The sequence below is a fragment of the Monodelphis domestica genome, chromosome 6, assembly GCF_027887165.1.
Source record: "Monodelphis domestica isolate mMonDom1 chromosome 6, mMonDom1.pri, whole genome shotgun sequence".
In the NCBI taxonomy this organism is placed as follows: domain Eukaryota; kingdom Metazoa; phylum Chordata; class Mammalia; order Didelphimorphia; family Didelphidae; genus Monodelphis; species Monodelphis domestica.
In genome coordinates this window covers 292,346,485-292,360,237 of record NC_077232.1, presented here as the reverse complement: position 1 = coordinate 292,360,237, position 13,753 = coordinate 292,346,485, and the positions used below count along the sequence as shown (strand labels likewise).

Genomic DNA, 13,753 nt, shown 5'->3' with positions numbered 1-13,753 from the left:
GAGGGGAATAGAAATGAGCTGGATGACATTTAGGAAGCTGTTGCCATGTGGGAAATAATGAGTGTCTTGATTCAGTGGTGGCCTGTGAGTGGAGAGGACTAAGGAAGACATTATAGGTGTAGAATTTGAGTGGGTCAATTCTGTTTTAGTAAAGATTTTGCTATTACCCCCCAAATCTATCTTTTCAAATTATTTAATTATTTATTGCCGCCTCAGAATCTATCCCTCCCCCTCTGTCCCTCTTCCTTTCTCTTGCTCTCCCTCTCTCTGTCTCTCATTATCTCTCTGTCTGTCTCTCCTCACCTTCCTCCCTCACTGCCTGTTTGTCTTTTTCTTCTGAGGCTGATTCTCTCTCTTTCCAGCTACCTATAGATAAGTCTTCTATATAGCTAGATAATCTCTCTGTAGGGGAGAGAGCAAGAATAAATCAGACTCACAGAAGAAAAGGACAAAAGGAGCCTAGCCAGAGTGGGAATGGTCAGTGCCTTCATGCTTGGGTCTAAAAGAGGGCAGCATATTAATAGTTCATCTCATCATCTCAGAATCAATTCTCATCCATAAAACTCAATGATTCTTGGGTGTAGTCTCTCCCTTATCAGGGATTCCACCTTATCTCTTTTCATAAACTTCTCAAAAGCTGGGGAAAGTTTATTGAGCCACTTCAGTAAGCAGAATGTTTGTCTTATTTCTTTCTCTCTAATGCCTAATTTTAGCGTGAAAAGGCTTTAAAAAAAAACTTAAAAAAAAGAAAAAACAAAACCCCAAACCCCCCTCCCCCCAACTTTTGCGAAAACTTCCTCTTTCTCTGATCCAGAGTGTTGCTAAAGACTAATTGCTAGTAGTTACGCTTTATTATCAGAGTCAGGTCTGCTGTTGCTATGATGTCTGCATTCTCAAAAAGCAATGTGACTCACACAGATGAAAAATCACAGAGCTTATGGGGGAAATGGATTAGAGGCATAATAATCAGAAATTCCAGCACTGACATACAGAAGGTGGGAACCTAAAAAATTAGTAGCCCAATTTTAGGCATGTGAAATGGTTAAGAGGTAAATAAATAATCCTCTGGTGCAGCTCTGGGCTTGCGGGAGGCCATGGCAGAAGGAGGTACGAGATCATGTGCACTGGCCCTTCTGGGCCACTTAGAGCTCCTGCCCCATAGGAGAGGCAATAAAGATGGCCTTTTACTTAGACAAAGACCTCAAGTCAGCTTGCCCCACTGATCAGGGTGTGAAGGGGAGCCATTTTCTGAATTGTCTTGCTGTTATTGAGGAAGAAATTGAAGAGAAGGAAGCTAAAAATGTGCCCTGAAATATGGTCTTCCAGTTGGAATCTTCACATGCCTGGCCATATTGAAAAGGTACAAAGGATGTGATTTTACAATTGGTTTGGCTATTGTTTAAATTCATAAGAGTTTCTTTTGTTGCGGTCCCTTGCATGTCCTTTTTGGGGGCAGGAAGCAGTGTGGTTGTTGCTTTGGAATGGAGACATTTCATGTGATGATGTAAGGTTAGACTCGGCCCTAGAGGAAATTCACAAGTAACAAACTCTCTCCTATGCCTGAACAGGAATCCCCTCTGCTGTATCCTCCAGGAATAAGCCTACATGTATCCTCTTGCTTGGTGGGGAACTCACTACCATTTGAGGCTGCACTGTTGGCTAACTCCATTAGGAAATTTTTTTTCCAGCAGTGAACTTTTAATTATGATAGATTTGACTCATAAGAGCAACATTACCTTGTGCATCAATATGTATGAGTGTATCTACTTATATGTACATGCATACACATATGTGTACACATATACATGTATGTTTATACCTGCCCAGTGTTTCCTGGCTAATAAGTCTCTTAGGCTAGATTTGAACTCGGGTCTGCCTGAAGTACAGTACTCCTCCCCAGAGCCATCTAGCTGCTAGGAATCACTTTATTTAATAGGTTATTTTAATAAAAATTTATATGAAAATCTTCCTAGAGAGTAGTTTCTTCTACTATTTTAGGAAAGTTTTAGAATTCTAGAATAACTTAAAGGCTCGCTGGGAATCTTTGGTTTAACCATTTCTAGGAAACTGCAAGTAGTTCTCTTCCATTGTGCTTTCTGACCCCAGGCACGACAAAATTGGAATGGAGTCTAGCTTGCATCTGGGAGGAAAATTGAGCTTTTCAGGCCCCTTTAGAGCCTACAACTAACTGGCAGTATTCTCCCTTCACCTGGGTCAGGTAAATGGACAGCCAGGCCTGGAATCAGAGGGTCCTAGGTTCAAATCTGGCCTCAGACACTTGCTAGCTATGCCATCCTGAGCAAGTTATTTAATAACTCCTAGCCCTTAGGCTAAGATGAAAAAAAATTTCCACAAAAATGCTTCATTTGTAGGTATTTATTATTGAAAACTATTTTACTATAGCATCATATAGTTATAACTAAAACCTAGGAAGTGATCCAGATTTATCCATCATTCCTTGGTTTGGCCAGTCTCTTGAAATGGACCAGTCTTGCTCTTGAACCCTCATTCTATTAACTCCCTGGAGTGTTTCCTCTGCCTGCTATCCCATGAGAAAATGTCCTTTCTGTACAACTAAAATGTCATAATTTGTCTTGTTTTCCTGTGGCCAGTTCTTTTTTTTTTCCCCCTAAACCCTTACCTTTCACCTTAGAATCAATACTCTCTGTATGGGTTCCAGTGAAGAAGAGTGGTAAGGGCTAGGCAGTGGGGTTTAAGCGACTTGCCCAGGGTCATGCAGCTGGGAAGTGTCTGAGATCAAATTTGAACCCAGGACCTCCCATCTCTGGGCCTGGTTCTCCATCCACTGAGCCACCAAGCTTCCCCCTGCCTATGGCCAATTCTAACATTCAGCAGAGGACAGTTATAAAACAGCTAAAACACTCACAGCAAAATTAATAGGGTTGAGTGGGGAGTTTATGATCTGGATTTGTGGTTTTATCTGACCAGGAAACTCCAGAAGTAAAGTGGAAGCTCCTATTTTCACTATGGATCTCCAATGCTTTTTGTCACTTAGAATGTTTTCTTAGGGCCTGACAATGAAGGATTCCAGAACTAGTACGTGTCAGGCAGAACTGCAACACAGGATCTCTGTCTCTGAGGCCATCCTTTTGTCTGCGATGCCACGTTGTCTTTCTCCCATTTGAGAAAGGTTTTTTGTGTGTGTTTGTGTCCTGAACTCATCTGACTATTAATCTATTGTGATGTGGACCCCATTGCAAAATATTGCTTTTACATTGAAAAAAATCATAAGATTCCAAAGGAAGCCAGTTACATGGAAGTTGTATTTTTTTAAAAAGTTAGTTTTTTAAAAGCACTCTGGAGTAAACTGAGTGACGGACTATTTCTATCCATTGATTAGTGGTTCTTCTTACTTCACTTTGCATCTGTTCATAGAAGTCTCCACAGGTTTTACTGAAGCCATTCTGCTTGTAGCACAAACTCAATTTGAGGGTAATGATAAACCTAATTTTCCATTGTGGGCCTAAAAGCAGCCATCAATTAAGAAAGCATTAAAGCTCAAGCATACGTTTTCTATTTAATTTCATAAAATAATCAAAACCCCTAATATTATATTAGACGATTCTATTAAATTACAGAAGACATGATGCTAAAATCAGTAATAAGAATTTTATTCTCCTTGCATAAGCTTACATTAGCAAACTGATAACCCACTAACAATTAACAAATCTATAATCACAAATATTACCTAGTCTATTACTACAATTATTGTTAATCCAACAAGGATAGATTAAAAAGAATAAAGGAATTTGGCAACCCCAAACCCCGCCTATTTACCAAAAACTTCACCTCTAGCATTACAATTATTAGAGGCCCCTTCCAATTCCAAGAAATTCCAATTCTTTGTTTTCACAAGAAGAGTGGCTATAAATATTTTTCTACTTCTACTCCCATTTTCTTTTTCTTTGATCTCTTTGAGATACAGACCTAGTAGTGGTATTGCAGGATCAAACTGGATGCACGCACAGTATTTGCCCTTTGGGCATAGTTCCAAATGTTCTCCAGAATAGTTGGACTAGTTCACAGTCCCAACAAGAGTACACTAGTTTCCCACTTCCCTTCCATTGTCATTTTTATTATATTTGTTCAGCTGTTTAGATCTATCTTTATTTGTATGAAAATATAAAAATTTTTTATAATAGTATTCATATAGTTCCTCTATACTCCCAAGTATTTAATATATGTTCTAAACTAGATATAATACTACATATAAAATAAATACTATATATACTGTACATAAAATAAAATTTATATATAAAAACACTCAAGTGTTTTATACTATCTACTGTTATTTTAAATGGATTTCTCTTTTCTGTCTCTAACTGATATGTTTTGTTGGTAATTGATAAAAATATTGATTATTTTTGCTATTTTATTTTATATCTTGCAACTTTGCTAAAATCTAATTGACTAGTTTTTTAGTTCATTATTTAAGAATTCTCTAGGTAGATAATAAGGAAAAAGACTTGTACAAGAATATTCATAGCTGTGTTCTTGGTGGTGGCCAAAAATTGGAAAACGAGGGGATGCCCGTCAATTGGGGAATGGCTGAACAAATTGTGGTATATGTTGGTGATGGAATACTATTGTGCTCAAAGGAATAATAAAGTAGAGGAATTCCAAGGAGACTGGAACAACCTCCAGGAAGTGATGCAGAGCGAAAGGAGCAGAACCAGGAGAACATTGTACACAGAGACTGACACATTGTGGTACAATCGAAGGTAATGGACTCCTCCATTGGTGGTAATGCAGTGATCACTATCCACATTCAGAGGAAAAACTGTGGGAGTAGAAACACTGCAGAAAAGCAGCTGCTTGAATATATGGGTTGAGGGGATATGATTAGACCCTAAAGGAACATCCTAGTGCAAACACCAACAGCATGGAAATAGGTCCTGATCAAGGTCACATGTAAAACCCAGTGGAATTGCATGTGAGCTACAGGAAAGGTTGGGGAAGGGGAAGGAAAGTATATGATTCTTGTAACCATGGAAAAATATTCTAAATTGACTAAATAAAATAAAAAAAAACACTTGTAAAAGTAACTGGAAAAAAAAAATTCTCTAGGTATACCATCATACTTTCAGCAAAGAGTGATAGTTTTGTTTCCTCATTGTCTGTTCTATTTTATTAAATTTCTTTTTCTTGTGTTATTACTGTAGCTAACATTTCCAGTATGTTATTGAATAATAGTGGTGATTACAGTTTTCCTTGCTTCATACCCTGATCTTTTTGGAAAAGCTTCCAGTTTATCCCCATTCAAGATAAGGCTTGCTTTGGTTTTAGATAGATACTGCTAATCATTTTTGGAATAGGTAGGTGACACAGTGTGTGACTGGGCAAATCACTTAACCCTGCTTGCCTCAGTTTCCTTATCAGTAAACTGAACTGGAAAAAGAAATAGCAAACCACTTTAGTGTCTTTGCCAGGAAAACCCCAAATGGGGTCATAAAGAGTTAGACACAACTGAAAACAATATTTATTACTAGACTTCCTAGTTTTTTTTTAATTTCCCAACTATTCATTCATTTATTTATTTTTAAATTTTAATTTTTCTTGAAAATTTTATTTAATTAATTTAGAATATTTTTCTATGGTTGCAAGATTCATGTTCTTTCCTTGCTCTCCACCAACCCTCCTCCTGTAGCTGATGCACAATTTCACTGGAGTTTTACATGTGTCATTGATCAAGACCCATTTCCATACCATTGATATTTGCACTAGAGTGATCATTTAGAATCTACATCCCCAATCATATCCCCATCAACCCATGTGATCAAGCAGTTGTTTTTCTTCTGCATTTCTGCTCCCACAGTTCTTCCTCTGAATGTGGATAGTGTTCTTTCTCATAAGTTCCTTAGAATTGTCCTTGATCATTGCATTGCTGCTAGTAGAGAAGTCCATTATGTTCTATTGTACCACAGTGTATCAGTCTCTGTATATAATGTTCTCCTGGTTCTGCTCCTTTCTTGATTTTTTTATATAATTGATTTAGTTCTTTATAAATTTGAGTAATTAGACCTTTGTCAGAGTTTTTTGTTATGAAAATTTTCCCCAAATTTTATATGTTCTAATTTTCTAATTTTGGTTGCATTAGTTTTGTTTGTACAAAACCTTTTTAATTTAAAGTAATCAAAATTTATTTTACATTTTGTGATTTTTTTCCAACTCTTGCTTGGTCTTAAAATCTTTCCTTTCCCAAAGATCTGACAAATATACTATTCTGTGTTCACCTACTTTGCTTATAGTTTCCTTCATTATATTCAGATCATTCACCCATTCTGAGTTTATCTTGGTGTAGGGTGTGAGATGTTGACCTAAACCTAATTTCTCCCATACTGTCTTCCAATTTTCCCAGCAGTTTTTGTCAAATAGTGGATTTTTGTCCCAAAATCTGGAATTTGGGGGTTTATCATAGATTGCCTTGCTGAGGTTACTTATCCCAAGTCTATTTCACTGATCCTCCTTTCTGTCTCTTAGCCAGTACCATATTGTTTTGATGACTACTGCTTTATAGTATAGTTTGAGATCTGGTACTGCTAGGCCACCTTTCTTCACATTTTTTTTCATAATTTCCCTTGATATTCTTGATTTTTTGTTCTTCAAAGTGAACTTTATTATAGTTTTTTCTAATTCAGTAAAAACGTTTCTTGGTAGTTTCATGGGTATGGCACTAAATAAGTAAATTAGTTTGGTAGGATTGTCATTTTTATTATGTTAGCTCATTCTGCCCATGAGAAATCAATGTTTTTCCAGTTGTTTAGATCTAGTTTAAATTGTGTGGAAAATGTTTTGTAGTTGTGTTCATGTAGTTCCTGTGTTTGTCTTGTGTTAAAAATATATGTAATTTAATATAATTTGGATAGGGGGAAGGAAAGTAATACAGAGGGAGATACACATAAATATTGAATTTAGTTTAACATAGAAGGGATGAAGGAAAGGAAAATGGGAAAGGGTAAAATCTGATTTCTTTTACCCACTAAACTAGACTAAACTCTAAGTTATCTAAAGGCAAGTCCAACAGGGGATCAGTATCTCACAGAGTCCTTGGTGAGCCAGAAACAGGAATCCCAGGTGTATGTCCACAGATGGTCTCTTCCAAGTAGATATTTCACTCTTCAATCACTGTCCAGCAGTAGACTGAAGAACGCCTCCACATGGTGTGGAAATGCCTCCACACCACAGCCAATAGATATTAAAAAGGCCAGAATCTTGATGGATGGGCTTCAAGATGATTCACACATACGCCTGTCTCCTCCCTCTTTCAGGTCCAGAGTGACAGTTAATCAACTGTCCTTAGGAATTCTGACCCAACCAGGCTCAGGAAGATTCTGATCTCAAGCCCCTGTCCATCATTCCTTGCAACCTTTATTTTCCTTTGCTACACTTGACAGATAGATTCTAGGGTGCTTCCTAGTGTTTTTAATAGGAATGGATGTTGTATTTTATCAAAAGCTTTTTCTGCATCTACTGATATGATCAGATGATTTTTTGGTTATTGATAGTCAGTTATACTTCTAGTTTTTCTAATATTGAACCAGCATCTTTGTTATAAATTGGTCAAGTATTTTTTGGAAAAAAAATTTAGAATTATTTTTTAGAAACAAAAAATGCATTTAGATAATCTTAGTGTTAACATTTAATTATGCTGCCTTTATTTATTAAGCTCTAATACTTCAATAATGTTAAATAAATTCAACAGGATTAATTGCCACATATATTTAATGGACTCTTAAATTAGCATTTCACAATTTAAGACCCTTCTAAAAACAACTAAAATTTAAAAATTGCAATCTTACAGTGTAGTAAAGTATATTTTGTTACACTTTCCAAATATCTACTATTTTCATGAATTAATGAACAATAATAACAAGCATTTGTATAGCACCATAAAGGTTGTAAAGCTCTTTAGATCATCGCAATGACCTTTTCAGGTATTATCTTCATTTCATAGAAGAATATACTGATGCACTGAGAGACATGCCTGTGGTGACTGACATAACTAGTAAGTGTCCAGGGTTGAATATGAACTCAGGTATTCTTAAATTCTTGTAGAACTCTATCCACTGTGCCACCTAGTTTTACAATCCTCAAGTCAAAAGCTCTATCTTTTGATGTTTGCTACCATGAAAATGGTCAAATAAATACCACAATCCTTAAAATATTTTATCATTATTACATAACATTTTAATTTCAAATAGAATGATCAGTGTCAGAATTTTAAATATGAGACCCAATTTTAAATTCCATAATTTATAGAGTGCTGTTCTGTTAACCAAATAAAGGCATTTCCTTCATGATGTAATCTTTTTTAGCCCATATCTTTTGTCTTAGAATCAATACTGCATATTGGTTCTAAGGTAGAAGAGTGGTAAGGACTAGGCAATAGGAGTTAAGTGACTTGTCCAGGGCCACACATCTAGGAAGTGTCTAAGGTCAGATTTGAACTTTGGACCTCCCATCTCTGGCCTACTGCTCCTATGAAGTAATCTTTTTAAAGTAATTTAAATAATCAAGTCATCAATCAGGCAGTCAGCGAGGGCAGTTCAGCACACTGTACATCCCCTCTGCAGCAAGGATCAGGGATTCTTCCTCTTTTTTGTATCATCAATCTCTTTCTTAGTCTGGCAGAGCCCAGGTAAGGATTCTGCCCCAGCTCCCACCCCTGACTTTCTTCTCAGAATATTGGGTTTTCCACAATTCATTACTGAAGGAAATGCTGAATTTCAGCTGGAGGTCCGTGAGAATAAAGATAATTTCCCCTCCCCTCCATCATACTCATTCATGTGCCCCAGTATGAGTACCTCTGATCTAAAAACTGTGACCAAAATGCAAATCTTCCTAAAAAATAAAGACCACCACAAGAGCTCGAGGCATAGAATGGAAACTGAACCATGACAGTTTCTCTTGACAAGAGGTCATTAAAACTGACTCTTTAAAGTATTGCTTCTTTTTCATTTTTTAAGTTCAAGTAGCAGCTCCCACATGCGGAGTAGGTGGTGGTGTGGGGAGGAGTCACGCAATTCGTTTGTGAAAGAACTTTTGTACAAATTGTTTTCTTTTTTCAAGGCTCTTGCTCTAATGATTTGACTAGTCATATCACCCTCACAGTTCTGCTTTAATGGCTTGCTGGGGATTTAACTAGGCATCTCCTCTCTGCTGTTCTCACTTTTCACAGAGAATTCAAAGAAGAATTGTCTTTTTTTCATTGGCTCTCTTCAAGGCGCTCCCTTCTGTGGCAAGTTCCCCAGGCCTATCAGTAGATGGACTGAAACTGTTACTGTAGAAAAGCTAAGAATTAACAAGCTAAGATGAAGGGGGGGTGGGGGGGTATCTGCTATACAAATTAGACTATAAACTCATCTCAGCCATTAAAGATTAGAACTACACTACTGCACTAAAACTTAAGGGACACTGTAAATATTTTACATGGTGGCCAGGTGAGCCATGTTTTCCTATCAGGAAAAACACTGAAAAAAAGAAACTTAACCCTCTAGTACTATTATGGGAATAAGAATTGTTCTGAGCTATTTAACACAATATTTAAAGACTATGTATATAACATATATATTATTTTGTATATGTATATATCATTTATGTTTATATGTGACTATATATAAAATATTTATTTGTTCATATGTTCTAATAAGGAATGAGGATGTGCGTCTTCATTCAACAGATTGAACACGAAAGCTTTGTTTTTACCAGTTGATTAAGAATCAAGATTTCCACATTTGATCTTGAGCAATCAGGCAATTGTTGCTTTGAGTTGGTTGGTTGAAAGCATCCAAAAGATGGTTGCATTTTCAAAGAAAAGAAAGGGAAAAAAATCTACCTGATTATTTAGTCTGGCTTCACTCTTATTCACTCGAGATTGGCAGACTTGGAGTGGACTTCTGGTATAGGAATATGTTAAAAGAAGCATCCATGGCCGCTGGCTTTGGGGACATCCGTTACCTCTCCTGTGATGGAGCAAGCCTATCAGCCTGGCTCTACTACCACTTGCCCCTGCTTATTCTATTGGAAAGCTAACCAGGGCTGCAGAATTGTGGGCAGCTATTGAGGTGTAAGGCTGAGAAACCAATCCAAAGCCTGGTCTTCCATATCAGATGGTCAAACACTCTGGAAACAGATTAAAATGCAAAAATGCAACATCATGTCTGATTCTTCAGTGTGCAAATGGAGTAAATGTCCAAGGCCTCAGGAAAAGGAATGTTCTTGACTTGATTCCAGACCTATCTATTCAGTGGGCCACCTAGTGGCTCCCAAAGATTTATTTAGTGTTTACTATGTGCCTGGGACAGTGGATAGAAATACTGAAAGGAAGGAAGGACAGCCTCTGTCCTTAAAGAGCCACAATTTAATGAGAAAAGACAATACACAAAAGGAAGCTGAAGAGGGAGGGCATTTTGATGTAGGAGCCCAGAAGACAAACCTTTGTGAGCAATGAGACTTCTGAGTTGAGCTCTCCTCTTAATTGGAGGTTTGGAGTTCATGGCCCCATCTTCTAGTCAGAGAGGCAGAGGGTAGTGAGGTAGAGTTTCAAGGTTGATGAGCTCTTCTAGGATAATGAGCTTTCTGAGGCATGGTGGAGAAGTCAATCAGGTGAGATGAGATTGAGAAATAGATTTTTAAAAAGCTTTTGTCATAGTAGAGTATTCCTTTATGTTTAAAAAACCTAAACACTAAACAGCTTAGATCTGGAATAACTTAAAAAATAGGATTAAAAAGCATACATCTAAAAACAGAACCTTCCATAAGAAGCCTAAAAGGAGGGGGATGTCCCCTTTCCAAGCTGTTACTCAGCATATTCCTAGAAATGCTAGTAATTAGTCATGAGACACCAGAAAGAAATTAAAGTCATGAAGATGGGCAAAGAAGAAATTAGATTATTTCTCCTTTGCTTGTGTTATTCAGAAAATCCTTGAGAATCAAGAAAGAACTAATTGAGGCCATTATTCACTTCAGTAATGGAGTAGTTCTCAAAAGAACATTTTCAGTTTATTAACAAGGATATGAAAGAATACTCCAAATCATTGAATAAACCAAGAGCCAACCAAAACAACTCTGAGGGTTTACCTGAGATAAGTAAGAAGGTGACTGAAGATGGAAATAGCTCACATTTACGTAGGTTTTGAAGATTTGTAAAGCACTCAGGTATCATCAGATCCTCACAATAACCTTCTCAGATGAGTTGTTATTGTTGACCTCATTTACAGAAAAGGAAACTGAGAAGGGATGAGGTAAAACTGACTTGCGCAGTGTCAAGCCTGTAATGTGTCCAAGACAGGATTTGAACTCTGGGCTTCTTCACTCTAAGGTCTGTAGTAAATAATTATAATGGACTATATTTGATTAGTAATTGATAACTAACAGATCAGGCAGTTATCTTATTTTTTGTCTACTCTCCCTTCCTCCCGGTTCCTCCCTCTTCAGCCTCTTCAGCTTCCCTCCCCCTTCCTTCTTCCTCTTCTTTCTAAATCACTCAGGGTGAGTTTATGATGTCTCAAATGAAATACTCTTTCTCTTCTTTATCTTATGTAAGGGGTTTATTTGGGGAAGACAGGAAAGGATAAAGAATGGAGGTAAGAGGGTTGGGGATTTCCCTAATACTACAGTGAGCCTTAGGTTGGAGGATGTTGGGATATGGTTCAAATTGAGAGAAATGTCCGATAGGTCTGGAGGTTCAGTCACTACCACAACAGAGCAAGTCAGAGAGATATCTGGACTTTTGTTCTTTCTTCTGCCTTCAAAGTCACAAGTCCACCTCCTGTCTGTCTTCCAGGTTAAAAGACATAACCAACCCTTCGGTTGGTTTGTTCCTTTCCTTCCAACTGCTCTTCCCAGGAACATTCCAAATAAAACCTTCGTTTGACTGACAGGTCATCAGCCTCTGCTTCTGCTTTTTTGCATGCTTCCCAATTTCTCTCTTCCACAGGTCAGAACTGCTTCTCAAGTCAGTATTGGAAGGGCTGTGGAAAGAAAAGCCATGTGCTGTGATATTGGTGGAGTTATAAGTTGTTCCATCCATTCTGTAAATCAATTTGGAATTATCCTAAGGAAATGACTAAAATGGCCATACCCTTGAAGCAGAGAGGACACTGGCCCTTACTGTTCTTCTGCCTTGGAACCAATACACAGTATTGATTCCAAGATAGAAAGTAGAGGTAAAAAAAACTTTTTTTAAATAAAAGAAAGGTCCCCATATATACCAAACTACTTCTAACAACAGATTTTTTGTTTGTTTGTAATAGCAAAGAGAGGGGAAGAAAATAAGAGTCCCATAACCTGGAAAAGGCTGGACAAATTGTGGTGTGTGAATTACACACTTAGAAAAGGTACGCTTAGGAAAATCTATATGAGCTGATAGAAGTAAACCAAGCAGATCCAGGGAAACAATATACACATTCGATACTATATGAATAAAAAAACAAGAAAAAAATAGGAATTGAATGTTATGAAATTAAAGTGGCTAAACGTGCAGTGTTGTGTGTGACCCCACACACTCACACAAGAAGGACTGTGGGCCCGGAACTGGCAGATAATGTTGGATTTGGTTGGCCTCTTCTGGTTCTGCTGAACTGGTTTTTTTTCCCTTGTCATATGAGTGAGAATAGGGCTGATCCTACATCTGTTTGAGGAATTTGAGGCCGACACTCTTTGGAGACTTTGGCCCCTTTGCAGCTCACTGGTTTATTAGACTTTCTCCTAAGAAACCAAGCTAGAGATTTGGCAGAGACTTTGGACCTGTAAAAATGTCAGAACATCCTTGTTAGCAATGCTCTTTAGCTCTGAAATTTGTCCGGTTGCTTGCTAACCTTTGACCTGCATTCCTCCCAAGCCCTTGGCTATGGTTTGCCTGTAGGAATTGGTCTCCACCCCCTCATTCCTGTGAGCCCGGGGGAGATAATGAGTGTTTAAATGGGAGAGCTGACCTTGTGGGAAGTTTCGAAAAAAGGATTAACTCTGAAGGACTTTCCCTTTCACTTGTGTACAGGAATCTGGTGGGGTGGCATTTTCTTTCTTCTGCACTTCCTCAGATTTGCAATGGAACGGAGCCACCTAAACACCCAAGTCATCTCAGACCTCTCTTGCCTCCTGTTTTCAAAAGGAATTCAAGGACCTGGCTTCTTCCACCTCACATCTGAGTAGAGATTGCTTGGTGTCTTTAGCTGGGGTCCTGCTTCTTCAGAGCTAGCAGGCCTCTGGGGGAGCAGAAGCTGCTGGGAGGCATTGCACAGTAAGAATTCTTGTTCACTCTCAAAGAACCTAGCAGTGTCCCACTCTATTTCAGGAGAGTAGAAGCTGGAGGCTGAGCATTAACCGAAGAGCCATGAATGAGCAGGCTCAATTAAGCTGGACATCAGCATGTCTAGTCAAAAATGTCATGGCAAGCCCTGGTGCTCTAAGTTCTCTGTCTGTCTCTCTGTCTGTCTGTCTGTCTGTCTGTCTGTCTGTCTGTCTCTGTCTCTCTCTCATATCAAGTAACACTGGTCTTCTGGCTGCCCTCTATAACTTCAAGACTCTCCCTCCTCATCTCTGTCTTCTGGTTTTTCTCAAGTCCCAACCTTCTATAGGAAACCTTTCCCAATCCCTTTTTACTTCTAGTGTCTTAGCTCTGTTAATTATTTCCTATTTATCCTCTGTTTAATTTGTATTTTGCTTACTGTCTAACTCTATTAGATTATGAGCTACTTGGGAATAGGGACTGTCTTTGGCCTTTCTTTGTAGC

At 38.0% G+C, this 13,753-nt stretch overlaps 1 protein-coding gene across 28 annotated transcripts in view; it reads left to right on the top strand.

Annotated features, from left to right (window-relative positions):
- The window catches only part of RUFY3 (RUN and FYVE domain containing 3), a 138,532-nt gene that overhangs the window by 67,909 nt on the left and 56,870 nt on the right, over window positions 1-13,753 (top strand). The window contains exon 1 of one of the 28 annotated variants that reach the window (XM_056803372.1): window positions 12,984-13,261. The exons of the other annotated variants lie outside the window; for them this stretch is intronic. The gene's annotated coding sequence lies outside the window, so the exon portion shown is untranslated. Of the gene's footprint in view, window positions 1-12,983; window positions 13,262-13,753 lie in introns of those variants that run through there. 28 annotated transcript variants of the gene reach the window in all.